The sequence below is a fragment of the Macaca mulatta genome, chromosome 7 (genome assembly GCF_049350105.2).
Source record: "Macaca mulatta isolate MMU2019108-1 chromosome 7, T2T-MMU8v2.0, whole genome shotgun sequence".
Taxonomy (NCBI): domain Eukaryota; kingdom Metazoa; phylum Chordata; class Mammalia; order Primates; family Cercopithecidae; genus Macaca; species Macaca mulatta.
This window is the reverse complement of record NC_133412.1, coordinates 127670045-127685056: the sequence shown is the minus strand read 5'-3', so window position 1 is coordinate 127685056 and position 15012 is coordinate 127670045.

The following is a 15012-nucleotide window of genomic DNA, read 5'->3' as shown; positions in this document are numbered from 1 at the left end:
CAGGTAATCTATCTGCCTTGGCCTCCCAAAGTGCTGGGATTACAAGTATGAGCCACCCTGCCCAGCCCTGAGCAATTGTGATTCTTATTCTTTAGGAGTCACATTGGAATGTGAATTAGACAAGTATGCTGAATCCATGAAGAAAAATACATGTTTCATTGTGTTCAAATACACATAACATGAAACTTACCCTTTTCACCATTCTTAAGTATACATTCCAGTGGCATTAAGTACATTCACAATGTTGTACCATCATCACTGCAATTCACTTCCAGAACTTTTTCATCATCCCAAACTGAAACTCTGTATCCGTTAAGCAGTACCTCCCCATTCTCCCTCCTCCCAGCCCCTAACAACCACCATTCTACTTTCCGTTTCTATTAATTTGAATACTCTAGGTACCTCATGTAAATGAAATATTTGTTCTTTTGTGACTGGCTTCTTATTTCACTTCTCATAAAGTCTTCAAGGTTCATCTACGTTGTAACATGTATCAGTACCTCATTTCTTTTTCTTGTTTTTTTGAGGCAAGGTCTTGCTCTGTCACCCAGACTGGAGTGCAGTGGTACAATCATGGTTCACTGCAGCCTTGACCTCCCTGGCTCAAGCGATCCTCCCACCTCAGCCTCCCAAGTATCTGGGACTACAGGTGCATACTACTACACTCAGCTAATTATTTTTATTTTTATTTTTTGTAGAGACAGGGTCTCACTATGTTGCCCAGTCTGTCTCAAACTCCTGGCCTCAAGAAATCCTCCTACCTTAGCCTCCCAAAGTTCTGGGATGACAGGCGTGAGCCACTGTGCCTGGCCATCTTTCCCCCCCCGCCCTTTTTTAAAGAGATGGATTCTCACTGTGTTGCCCAGACTGGACTCAACTCCTGGACTCAAGTTATTCTCCCACCTCAGCCTCCTAAGTAACTGGGGTTACAGGTGTGAGCCACCACACCTGGTTCCTTTTGTTGTTGTTTCTGTAGCACTTGGCCCAGTGAGTGGCACATAGAAGATACTCAATAAACTCAATTAAGTAAATGAAGATGTGCTCACCCCCCATGCAGTAATAAGCAGTGTCTGGCTGCAGGAAGTACTTCAGTCCTTTTTAAGGCAGCGTAATATTCCATGAAGAAAACTTTCGAGGCAGCTTTCTCTGGAATGGAGTCAGATGACAGGGGCTAACTAATTTTTTGGACTTGCTTTAGTCAGGGACACTGTATTTTTGACTGATTTTTAAATCAAAATTTAAATAGTCAAATTAACTCAAACCAATTAACTGACACAGTTATTCAAATACAATGTAAATATAAAATGAACCACAATTTCAAACAGAAATGCAGATGGGTTCTCACTTTTTAAAAATAAGCAAATGTGTGAAGTATTAATTGTAGGGTTTTTGTTTTTACAGTAGAATGTCTCATAAAGTATCATAGATAAATTTTCAAGTAAATACATTCAGGAAGTTAAATATAAGCATTGCAAAATCACTCCTATTTAGAGGATTTATACAGGTCAGGATTACAAAAGCGGGACTTCAGATCTTGTGCAGAGATAACCTGCTCCCAGGCTGACATGAGAGAAATGAAATAAAAGTTGCTTAGACTGGAAGTCATCAAATACCTATTCTTACCTTGGTTATTGATCCAAGAATTGCTTATATCTTTTTCAACTGAAGGTGAAATGGAAATGTATCCACAGGTTGAAATAATTTAAATGCAAACAAGTACCAATCCAACATAAACAAAGACCAGAATCCCCTTCCCCGAGATTTTTTTAAAAACAACTTCTGTATGATGAGAGCATCCCACAATAGCTGGCACCATCAGGTTTCTCCTAACCAGGCACTACTATTGGACGGGACACATGAGATTTCATATTGTTTAACTCCCATTTCCACATCCTTGGGATGTTCCCAGTCAGGACATTTATAAGAAACTGAGAGCAAATGTAAATTTTATTCCAAGATTTCTCGGAGACTTTCTTATGCTAATGTTCATTGTGACTCTTCCGAAGAGTACACCGTGTGATCATTCTTGAGCTGACTTGAGTCCAGAATCTACATTTCACAGGTCTTCTTGTAGTGCTATTGTCACTTGGGATATATTTTGGGAAATGCTGAGTCTGATAATAGGTTATAGAAAAGCAATAAAAATAATGAAAGAATTTGGAAATTATACCTACAGTTTGATGTTTAAAAACCATGTATTTTTCAGGCAATGTAGGAAGGTGACTAGTTTTTAGAGCACAAGCTTCAGGCAAAACAAAACTGGATTCAAATCCCAACTCTGCCACCTTGTAGCTTTGTAATATGAGCTAATTATTTAACCTCATTTGGTTTCAATTTTCTGTCTACTTTAGGAAATTGTGCCAGAATTATAGGAGATAATATCTAATTATATCGATTGAAATCCAGCCAGGAGACAAAAAACACACCAATTATTTTATCAGAGATTAACACAAAGAGTTGTTAACTGAAAAATCAAAAGGAAAACACTAAGGTATAACACTAGTAGCAATTGCAGGAAGCGGCTACCATCCACAGAGCTGGGGAAACAAAGTGAAGTTGGAATTACAAAAACGTAGAAGTTTGGAGGAGCCCGACAGATCTGAAACACTGAAACCTCTGAAGAGGGGGTGCTGCTGGGCCTGGGGCTGGGTCCTGGGAGGGGGTGAGGAGGCAGGTTTGGCAAATGTTGGAAAAACTGCAACCTGGATTCAGCTGTTGCTCCTGGAATCAACCACAACCGCCAAGGTACAGAAGTGAGGCTGGGGGGTGATGCTCACAGGAATGAGAAGCAAACAGGAAGCTCGTGGGAAACAAACAGGAAAGAGCAAATCCCTCCTTCCTCCTATCTATCTTCCAGTCTCCCTCCATTGCTCTGATTTGTAAAGCTTCATAGGAGCAGCTGGGAAAGCATTAATGTGGTTTGCAGAGTCCTAGTCCCAGCATCACTAAGCAAAGTATAGAAGGGTGGGTTTGGGGCTGACAGGTGGGTTTGGAGCTGCACCACTGGCACAAACACAAAGTGCTTAGAGCAGAGAAAACATATGATGGCTGTTCCCCCTCCTCCTCCTAATCTGACTCATTAACTCAGTCTTACGCCTGGTACATATCTGCAGAATTGTAGAGGACCTAGCTATGATAAAGACAGAAGAAATTAAATGTCTGGAGGTTCAACTAGTTAAATAAACGAGGTAGGCTCAACATTGCATCTCACATTTAACATGTCTGAAACTGAACACTTGATTCCTCCAAATACATTTCTTTCTCAGTCTTTTAAAAGTGGAATTCAGAAAAGGTCACTTCCCAGCTTCAACTCTCCGATGTCTTCTCACTGTATAGAAGACAATGTCGACTCCTACCCACAGCCAGTAAGACCTGTCCTCTCTCCAACTCCATCCACGTTGATCCTCCTTGTTTATTCAGTTCCAGTCACACAGGCCTCTTTTCTGTTCCTCTAACACCTCAAGCTCTTTTCCACTTTGCACCACTGTACTTTATGTTCCTTCCACCCAAAATGCTACAGACAGGCTCTTGACAAAGCTAGGTTTCTGTTAATCCTGCGGGCTGAGCTCAACTGAAGGCTTTTCAGAGATACCTTCCCTGACACTCTCCTATCTACAACTACTCCCTGACTTGTCTGTATCCTTCATGGTGTCTTCATGATATTTTTTGCTTACTGTTTATTGCTAGTCTCCCCTCACCCTTACCCATCCATGTGAGTTGCTCGAGGTCCGGGACCTCTGGTATCTTGTTCATCCTCTCTCTAGCACCAAGGACAGCAGCTCATTCAAAGTAGACCTTCAAAGTATTTTCTGAATGAATGAATGAGTGCTTGAATGAATGAATGAAGGGTGTTCTCAGGAGAGAGGCACAAATATGACTAAGACAGTCTTGCCTCCAGGGAGCAACACTCTAATGGAAAAAGTGTACATGTGCTCCAAGGTTCACTGACTGTTATCATTCACCTTACCCAAGTCAGAAGCATAAGAATTATCCTAAGTCACTCCTCTCCATTATCAAAAATCAAGTCTTCTGGCCCTACTGTTCCTCAACTGTATTACTGTAGTGGCATCTTGATCCTAATTTTCCTACCTCTAGTGTCCCCCAATTCAAATACTAAACAATCCTCCAAATTTGTACGTTTATTGATAAATGATTGACATGTCCTAAAGCTAATTGAATATTAGTAAAATTTAATTTTCTATGTAGCTAAAAATAAATATGAGTTCCAATACTTTTCCCACACATCACTTTGTAGACTGTTACACTTCAAACCACTTCCCATACTGATATTTTAAAAATACAAATCTGATTATATTGCTGTATTTAAAATTACCGCAGTGATTCCTCAATACTTTTAAGATTCATTTATTCATTTCAAAAATATTTGTTAAATGGTAAACTCTGTACAAAGCAATGGGAATACATGGAGAAACAAGTCAACTCCTAACCTAAGTAGTTTCTAGTCTACTGAGAGACAGAGAGAATTAAACAAGCAAATAACACACAATGTGGTAAGTGCTAAGATGGGTTTAAGCATGTTATATTGGCCAGGCACAGTAGCTCATGCCTATAATCCCAGCACTTAGGGAGGCCAAGGCAGGAGGATCACTTGAGGCCAGGAGTCTAAGACCATCCTGAGCAACACGGCGAGATTCTGTCTCTACTACAAAAAAAAAAAAAAAAAAAATTAAAATAGCCAGGTGACCAGGCATGGTAGCTCACACCTGTAATCCCAGCACTTTGGGAGGCCAAGGCAGGTAGATCACCTGAGGTCAGAAGTTCAAGACCAGCCTGGCCAACATGGTGAAACCCCGTCTCTACTACAAATACAAAAATTAGCCGGGCATGGTAGCACGTGCCTGTAATTCCAGCTACTCGGGAGGCTGAGGCAGGAGAATCGCTTGAACCTGGGAGGCGGAGCTTGCAGTGAACCAAGATTGCGCCATTGCACTCCAGCCTAGGCAACAAAGTGAGACTCTGTCTCAGAAAAAAAAAAAAAAAAAAGCCAGGCATGGTAGCACATGCCTGTAGTCCTAGCCACTCGGGAGGCTGAGGCAGAATGATCACCTGAGCCCAGGAATTCGAGGCTGCAGTGAGCCATGACTGTGACACTGCACTCCAGCCTGGGTGATAGAGCAAGACCCTGTCTCTAAAAAAAAGAAAAAAACAAATAAAAACCATGGTATGTTATGGCACATGAAAATGGTACAGACTAGCTGGAGTGTGGAGTGTGAAAGGGGAAAACAAAGGTACAGAGGCTGCAAACACAGACTGAGGCAAAATCAGAAAAGGGCTTGATAAGATTTAAACTTTTATCCTGACAGTAAATGGGAGTCACTGAAGGGTTTTAATCAGAAGTAACTTGATTAGTTTTTTTTATAAAGAGCTACCTGGTTGGATGTGGAGAATGAATGGGTATGATGGGACAACTCAAACAGGAGGCCAAGAGACTGCTAGGAGATGGCTACAAAGTCATCTAATGGTGGTAGTGAGAAGCCTAGAATGGAGGTGGGGAGAGAGGCAGGGGTGAAGATAAGACTTGAAAGATATTTAGAAGAGGGTATGAAAGAGGAGTGATAAGAAATGATGGCTATGCTTCTGGTTTGGCCAACAGGGTTGGGGATGGTATCATTCATCAAGATGAAGAACTCAGGAAGCAAAACAGAGTTATGGGGAACGTGCTGAGTTGAACTTTGGACATGTTGAGGGTTGAGGAACCTATAAGACAGAGTGGAGATACATGGGTCTAGGGTTCAAAAGAAAGTTCTAGCCTGAAGTTGGAGAGTTTAGGAATTGCCAACATGGGAATGGATGGAATCAGCCAAAGGATTGCTGAGGCCTGAGCATTGAGGTACACCTACCTTTAAAGAACCAGGCTGAGGAAGGTATAGTGGAGTCTAGGAGCATGGGGTAAGTCAGGTTTAGCAGGCAGGGAAAGGGGACAGACAAAGAAACTAATAATACAGGAGTGGAATCAAGATTTGCTGACTGATCGAATATTGGGGGAGAGACAAGAGGCCAGAAGAAGGGGAATGTGGGATTTTGGGAAGATAGCAATATCACTAACTCAGGAGGGGAAAGTGAGAGATACACAGGTTTTGTAGGAAGATGTGTTCTACTTTGGACATGGTGGAGGGGCCTGTGGGAAACATGAGTGGAAACATCCACTAGCCACTTAGCAATGAAAGTTTCAAACTCAGCAGAAAGACCAAAAATAGATAAATTGATTTGAGAAGAATCAGTCTAGAAGTAAGGGCTGATTTCAATAAATAAGAGACAGCATAGACAGTGCACTCTTTGAGAATAGCAGGTTTTTGCTTGACTCCTCAGTGTCTATTCCATGCACTGCCACTCTGTGGAAATGGTCCTTAACAAGGCATTGGTCCCATGAATGATGCATGAGGGGAGACCTGTAGAGACCTAGGGAAAGATTCAATTCATGGCAGTGATATCTGTGGACCACCTGCTTCGGGTGGTGGCTCACACTTGTAATCCCAGCACTTTGGGAGGCCAAGGCAGGTAGATCACCTGAGGTTGGGAGTTCGAGACCAGCCTGACCAACATGGAGAAACCCTGTCTCTACTAAAAATACAAAATTAGCTGGCATGGTAGTGCACGCCTGTAATCCCAGCTACTCTACTCAGGAGGCTGAGGCAGAAGAATTGCTTGAACCTGGGAGGTGGTGGTTGCAGTGAGCCAAGATCACGCCATTGCACTCCAGCCTGGGCAACAAGAGTGAAACTCCATGTACAAAAAAAAAAAAAAAAAAAAAATCATCTGAAGGCTTGTTAGAGGGGTGATTCCTGGGCGAGATCCTAGACCTATTAAATCAGAATTTTAAGACAGATAGATCTGGGGATCTGCACTTTTACCTCTCCCCTAAAAGCAGTTCTTAAGTACCATTGAAATGCAGTGGAACATGGTGACTCAGAAACCAGGAAAAGTAACTTTCTAGGAGGAGAAAAATAGTTACGTGTAGAATCTTTCAAAGAGGGGCCATGAAGAATGAGGAGCAAGGAAAGGTCATGGCATGGGGTAAACAGGAGCTTACTGGGCACCCTTGGGAAATCACTTTAAGTCAAATAATCAGAATATAAAAGAGGGGGCATAATTGTGAATAAGAAACAAGAAAACAAAAATGACCATAGTGTAGGATTCAGAGGGTCCCAGATTCAGTAGTATTAGAATTACCTGGGGAACTTCTGACTCAATATGTCTAAGATCTGAGTTGTGATTCTGCTAATTACCAGCACTGGGGAATCATTGTTGCAGAATTTCTCAAGATGTCTGGAACTAAGAGAAACAGTAATAGGATGGAAGCTAAATAGGAGTTATAGGGTGGAATAAGAAACAGGGTTGGGGTGGGGGAGTTCTTTAGTACTGGTAATATCTAGCATAATTTGAGGCAGAAGGAAATAAGTTAGACTGAAGATACAAGAGAAAGGAGATATGCTAGTATTCTTTTGTTCTCTCAAAGACATCACTCCTGCAATTGCTCCTAGTATCCCAGCATTATCATTTTTTCCCTCTCCACTGATTTGTTCTCATGGGCATTCAAACATGCTGCTATTTTCTCTCATCTTAAAACTAAACACTGTTAAACCCATATTGACAGTTACCACACTATTTCCGTGTTTCTCCTTATAACAAAATTCTCAAAAGAGTTGATTCTATCTTCTGCTTCCCATTCCTCTCTGCCCATACTCACTTGGGTTTTCACCACAGACATAACCAAAACTGGGCTTATCCAGGCCACACGTGACCTCTGCATTGCTGAATCCAATGGCTAATTCTCATATTTCACATAATCTAATGGTATCATTTGACATAGATCACTCTCTCCTCTCTGAAATACATTATTCACTTGGTGTCTAAGAAACTAAATAGTGCTGGTTTTAAAATATGGGTGGAGATTCATTTGTACTTCTTTGATCAAGAGGTGAAGTCTGTATCTGCTTTCCTTGAATCTGCATGGGCTTGTGACTGTTTGACTAACAGGGTGCAACAGAAATGATACTGTGTGACTTCCAAAGGTGGGTCATTAAAGGGCCATGCCCCCTTAAGATCAGGCACAAGACAAGGATGTCTACTCTGCCTATGTCTATTCAACATTGACATGTGTAAATGACATATAAGGATAATGGAGGCTAGGGGGAAAGAGTTAGACAGGAAGTTCTAGCCAGGCAAATTAGGCAAGAAAAACAAATAAAAGGTATTCAAACTGGAAAGGAAAAAGTAAAATTTACTTCTGCTTGCGTATGACATGATCTTGTATATAAGTCTAAGGAATCCACTAAAAAAGTATTAAAACTAATAAACAAGTTCTAAAATTTGAAGAGTACAATATCAATATCCAAAAATCAATAATCAAAAATCAAATTATTTTTATATGCCAGTAATGAATAATTCGAAAATGAAATTAAAATAATTCTATTTACAATAGCATCAAAAAGAACAAAATGCTTTGAAATAAATTTAATAAAACGAGTACAACTTATACTCTGAAAACTTTAAAACATTATTTTAAAAAATTAGAGAAGAGCTAAATAAACAAAAGATATCCCATATTCATAGACTGGAAGACTTAATATTGTTAATATGGCAATATTCCCCAAATTGATCTTAAGGTTCAATGTAATTGCTATCAAAATCCCAGTTGGCTTTTTTTTTTTTTTTTTTTTTGCAGACATTGACAAGCTGATCCTAAAATTCATACTAAAATTCAAAGGACCCAGCATAGCCAAAACAATCTTAAAAAAGAACGAAGTTGGAGGATTTTTGTTTACCCATTTTGAAACCACAAAGCTTCTATAAGTGAGAAACTACAGTACAAGCATAAACATAGCCATATAGATCAATAGAATAGAATTGAGAGTCCAGAAATAAACCTTCAAATTTACAGTCAATTCAACAAGGGTACCAAGACAATTCAATGAAGAAAGAGTAGTCTTTTCAACAAACAGTACTGGCATAATTAGATATCCACATGTTAAAGAATGAAGTGGAATTCACTTTCTTCCACCAAATTTAAAAATTAACTCAAAACCGATCAAAATGTAAAAGCTAAGACTATAAACCCTTATAAAAAATATAGGTGTAAATTTTGTGACCTTGAGTTAGGCAAAGCCTTCTTAGATATGACACCTAAAACACAAGTAACAAAAGAAATAATAGATAAGTTGGATTTCATCAAAATTGAAAACTTTTGTGCTTCAAAGGACACTATCAAGAAAGTGAAAAGATAGCTCACAGAATGGGAGAAAAATATTTGTAGATCATGTACCAAAAGGGACTTGTGTCTAGAATATATAAAGAACTCTTACAGTTCAATAATAGAGAACTGTTACAACCTAATTTAAAAATGGGTTGGCTGGGCGTGGTGGCTCACACCTGTAATCCCAGAACTTTGGGAGGCCGAGGCGGGCGGATCACGAGGTCAGGAGATCGAGACCATCCTGGCTAACACGGCGAAACCCGTCTCTACTAAAAATACAAAAAATTAGCCGGGCGTGGTGGCGGGCGCCTGTAGTCCCAGCTACTCGGGAGGCTGAGGCAGGAGAATGGTGTAAACCTGGGAGGCGGAGCTTGCAGTGAGTCCAGATCACACCACTGCACTCCAGCCTGGGTGAAAGAGTGAGACTCCGTCTGAAAAACAAAAGGGTTAAAGAACTAAGTAGATCTACAAACGGTTAATAAAAACATGAAAAGATGTTCAATATCATTAACCATTAGGGAAACGCAAGTCAAAATCAGTTATACCATAAAATGGTGGTTGTCAGGGGCTGGGGGAGAAATGGGGAGTTGTTTAATAGATACAGATTTTAGTTTGGCAAGATGAAAAAATTCTGAAGATCTATTGCACGAGAATGTGAATACATACTGAACTGTATACTTAAAAGTGAGATCGTAACTTCTGTTATGTGTTTTTTCTAACCACAATTTTAAAAATACACCACAATTATACCACTTCAAGGGTATTCATTCAAGTGTGAAGTGAGGTGGTATAGGTATCCTATCCCACTAGGATAGGATAGCTATAATTAAAAGATAATAACAAGTGTTGGGGAGGATGTGGAGAAACTGGAACCCTCATGCATTGCTAGTAAGAATGTGAAATGGTACAGCTGCTTTGGAAAACAATTGGGAATTTCCTCAAAAGCTTCGACATAGAGTTTCCATATGAGCCAGTAATTCCACTTGTAGGTATTGAATAGGTCTGGAATAAACCGCTGTGACATAAAAATTATTTTAAGCAGAAGGTATTTGAGTTCCTGAAGTCTCTTTTCTGCCTAACAGTCTTCCAAAAGAAGTCAAAATAACCGAAACGTCATAAATCCCCATCTCAGGAACAACCAGGGAAGATTAACTATTATCACTAGAGAGAAGATGTCTCCATATCACACCTAAATAGATGTTTGTCATGAAAACTATCATATCTTCCATGTAATCTCCCAAGGGCCCATTTATCTTTCCTGAAAGTCACTGTTTTCCCACAAGTGCCCTTCTCCCTTTTGCCTTCCCCTATTATGACTGTATATAAGCCCCAAATAATCACCCCTTTGAGTCCCATTCCATTGTGAACTCCGGTCTGTATGTGATTAAAATGTCTTTTCTTTTGCTAATCTTGCATTTGTCCATTTAATTTGCAGGCCTCCAATGACTAAATCTAAAAAATAGATTAAAAGTTTTTTCTTCCCCACAATATATACCCAGAGAAATGAAAACATATGTCTCTACCAAAACTTGTACCTAAATCTTCATAGCATTATTCATAATGGCCCAAAAGTGGAAAACCCCAAGAGCCCATATCAAATGCTGACTGGATAAACACAACATGGTACAGCTACACAATGAAGTCTCATCCAGCAATAAAAAGGAATAAAATACTGATTCACACTACAACATGGATGAACCTTGAAAACATGCTAAGTGAAAGAAATCAGTCACAAAAATCTTATATTGTGTGATTTAATTTATGATTCTACATTTGATTCCATTCCATGAACTGTCCAGAATAGACAAATCTATAAAGACAAAGTAGATTAGTGCTTGCCTAGGGCTGGGAGGATGGAGGGATTGGAGATGATTGCTAATAGGCACAGAGTTGCTTTTGGGGGTAATAAAAATGTTCAAAATTGACTGCGGGGATGATTATAAAATTCTGTGAGCACATTAAAACTATTGAATGGTACACTTTGAGTGGGGGAATTGTATGGTATGTAAATTAGATCTCCACAAAGCTGTTTTTAAAAAAGACACACAAAAATGGCCATGCAGCTTTTGTTTTGTTCACTGCAAACACTTGATCTTACAGCCCCGAGCCTCCATTAAAGAAGCCTGACTACCCTAAAGCCACCAGACTGTCACAAAACCCAAGCCACATGTAAAGGCCATGTGTTGTCCTAGCTCAGCCCAGCTTTTTCATTGTCACAGCCCAGGCACCAAATACCTGAGTAAAGAAGCCTTCAGATAATTCTAGCCTTCAGGCCTTTGGGTTACCGCACTAGCCATTCGAATCTTCCCAAATAAGGTTCCAGACAAGCCGATCTGCACCAAAGCCTGTCCCAATACCTGACCACAGAATATCACAGCACGATAAAATGGTGGTTGTTTTACCCATTCAATTCTGTTAAGAGGAAATACATCACTGTAAAGACCACTCTTCTAGTTTTTCTCCTATCTCACTGTCTACTCCTCAGTCTATTGGTTCTTCCCTAATCTCCCTGAATGTTGGAGTATCCCGTGTCAATCCATGGGCCACTTCTATTCCTATGCTCACTCCCTTGGCGCTCTCATGTGGTCTTTTGCCTTTAAGTACCATGCTAATGACCCTCAAATTTATATCTTCAGCCTGGACCCCTTTTCTGAACTCTAGATTAGTATATTCACCTGCTTATTAGACATTTCTACTGGATTTCTAACTGGCATCTAAAACTTAACAAAAACACAGTTGTTCTTTTCCTCCAAACTTGCTTTTTCCAATCATCCCCATCTCAGTCAACTCCAACTCCCAGCCTTGCAGTCATTATAAGACCTCTTCACTGCAAACTGGCTTACTCCCTGGCCCCCTTCAGGTCTCCACCAAAATTCCTAAAGAGGCCTTCAAATACAGAGTAACCCAGTCTGTGTCCCTCACATTCCCTACCTACCCATCCCAGCTTTGATCTCCTCCAAAGCACTCACTTCCACCTGATCCTCTTTTACTAATTGGTCTCTTTCTCTCTCACTAGAGTGTAAGCTCCATGAAGGCAAGTTTTGCCTATTTTATTCATTCCTTTATCCCCAATGACCAAAGATGTGTAGTATCTTTGGCACTCAATAATTATTTGTTTAGTCATTGACTGAGTAATCAGATGAGTTCAGGGGCAAGCAGGGATGAAATCAAGACCATAAGTAAAGTGTTAGCCTCAAAAGGAGATATAATACATCTCTTCTCTTGGGGAAGAGAAAAAAAAATGTCTACTGATTTTGAACATCTAAGCAAAGAAATGACAGTAGAACCAATCTTACATGGGGCTTACTATGGAGGTCACAAGTGTAAACACTTTATACACATTCATGGGTGTAATCCTCTCAACTGCCTGTAGGCAGGTTCTTTTATCATCATTTTATAGATAAGGAAACTGAGGCAGAGTGAGGTTAAGTAACTTCTCCAAGGTGACTAGCCATTAAGTGACAGAGCTGGAATAAAAATCAAGTTATCTGACTTCAGGGTCCATCATAACCTCCACACCATACTACATCTTGAAGGTCCTTTACTGAGGGTGGTATAATAGTGGTGGGATACAGAACTTGAAAAAAGTAGAAGAGGTCTGAAATAACTATTTGGGAGTTCAGTAGGGAGTCCATTAAACTAAAGAATTGTTGAGAAGCATTGAAGACCTGGTGCAATTAAACTATATGGTTTTGCAATGGACTCCATTAAGTTGGGAAGAAAGGGCCACAGAAAGAGGAGGTGGCTACTCACCTGTCAAGTCTGCTTAGATGTTGCCCTGGTTCCAAAAGCTGCTACTTTTGAAAAATAGCATCTATATAAAGCAAATATTTTATCTAATAATCCATTGAAATAAATTTATAGTTGTTCTGACAAAATGTCACTACTCACATCTGACAAATTCTGACACAAGCCCCTAGGAATCAGTGTACTTGTTTTTACTTGACGACCTACCAAATCCTTTGTATTTACAATTACTTCAGCTGCAACAAGAACTAAAGGCAAGTTATCTTTAAGTTATAAAAACGATGGATAAATCGATAAACAAAATGTGGCATTCACATCCAGTGGAATATTATTCAGCCTTAAAAGGAATGAAATTCTGATGTAAACTATGACGTGGATAAATGTTTAAGAAATGCTAAGTTTAGACAGACACAAAAGGATATTGTATGATTCCACTTACATGAAGTACCTAGAATAGTCAAATTCATAGGGACAGAAAATAGAATGGCGGTTGCCAGAGGCTGGTGCGGAGGGAGAATGGGTAGTTATTGTTTAATGGGCATGGGTTTCAGTTTGGGATGATGAAAAGTTTCTGGAGATGGATACTGGTGAATGTTGTGAAACAATGTGAATGTAATTAATGTCAACTAATTTTACACTTAAAAATAGTTGAAAAGGAAAGTTTTATATACGTATATTTTACTACAAAAGTAGTTATGAAACATGCAATAAGAATGCAGGCTTGGTGGAATCTACTTCTGATGAGAAACCAACTATGTGTCTAGGACAGTTAAGGTACAAAGAGATCTATAGAGAGGCAGCAGAGCTAGGATGGAGTCTGAATATTCCCCCAATTTACATGACAAAGAGAGTTTTCAAGATTGTTATACTGCTAGTTAAGAGCAGCAGGGACTGCAGCTTTGGACTACCCTGCTTCCAGTGGCAGGGTTGGAACAGTCTTAGGAACTTCTGGGTTGGGGGCGGGGGAGGCCACAAGGCGGGGTGGAGGGGGGGTTCTAATTAGCCATCAATGCTCTTTTTATGCTCAAATACTTGACATCAGGAGTCTTGACTGATTCTTTGTAGCCCAGACTTTCAACAAGTATCTGGCTATTACAAGGTATTTATTACATAGCTAGTGAATGTAGATGAAAGTTTGATTTGGTTTATAAAATGGAGAATAGATAACGTCGTCTTCAGAGTGCTATACCTGGTTGGAATAGAACTATTTAAAAATACAGATATAAAGGCAAGGCATTATTCTTAATACAAACAGGACAAAAAGAGGCTTGAAAAATCTCCCTGAAGGTCACAGTTTATTTGCCATGATCTGCTTTCTTGGTGAGTTAGGATAATTCTCACTGAAAACATGGAAGGCTCTGATTTACCTTCTTCTTTTAGTCATCTTGGAAAGAGAAGAGGGTGGGGTCTTTCTGCCTACCAAGTTTTTCAATTCTTACAAAGACAGAACAATGGATGAACAAAGTAATTTACTATTCAGAAGGATACAGGGTTTACTTGGAATAAAAATACACTAGAAAAATAGTTATTTGTTTGTTTTAGTGATTTTTCTAGCTCTCTAACCTTCCCCCTCGCACCTCAGTTCTGGATGGATTTGCTGTGCAGGCAGAAACCTAAGGCAAGGCATGAACGGTCTCGCAGGTCTTCCCTGGTAGATCACATTCTGCTAATCTAATCACACTTGACTATCAACTTAATAAATTTAATTATCCAAAAAATCTTATTATCCAAATTTTACATATCTGCCTCCTATAGATGAGTACCATTTTATAATTCACTGAGAACAGTCAAGAATTATATCTTGTATTTATGATTTAAGAACGAGTATTTAAAAACTATGACCTGTATTTATGTAACTATAAGGGACATTAGAAACCAAACAGATGGATATTTATAAAAACTGGTATTTCAGGAAAAGATTTAAAGAAGCTCATTCCAACTCCTTTGTATAAACTAGAGAACACACAATTACTTTAAGCAGAATTAAGTTTTTTCTTAATTGCTCTCCAGATTACATCAAAGGTAAAACATGTAGTGATCTTAAGACTTTA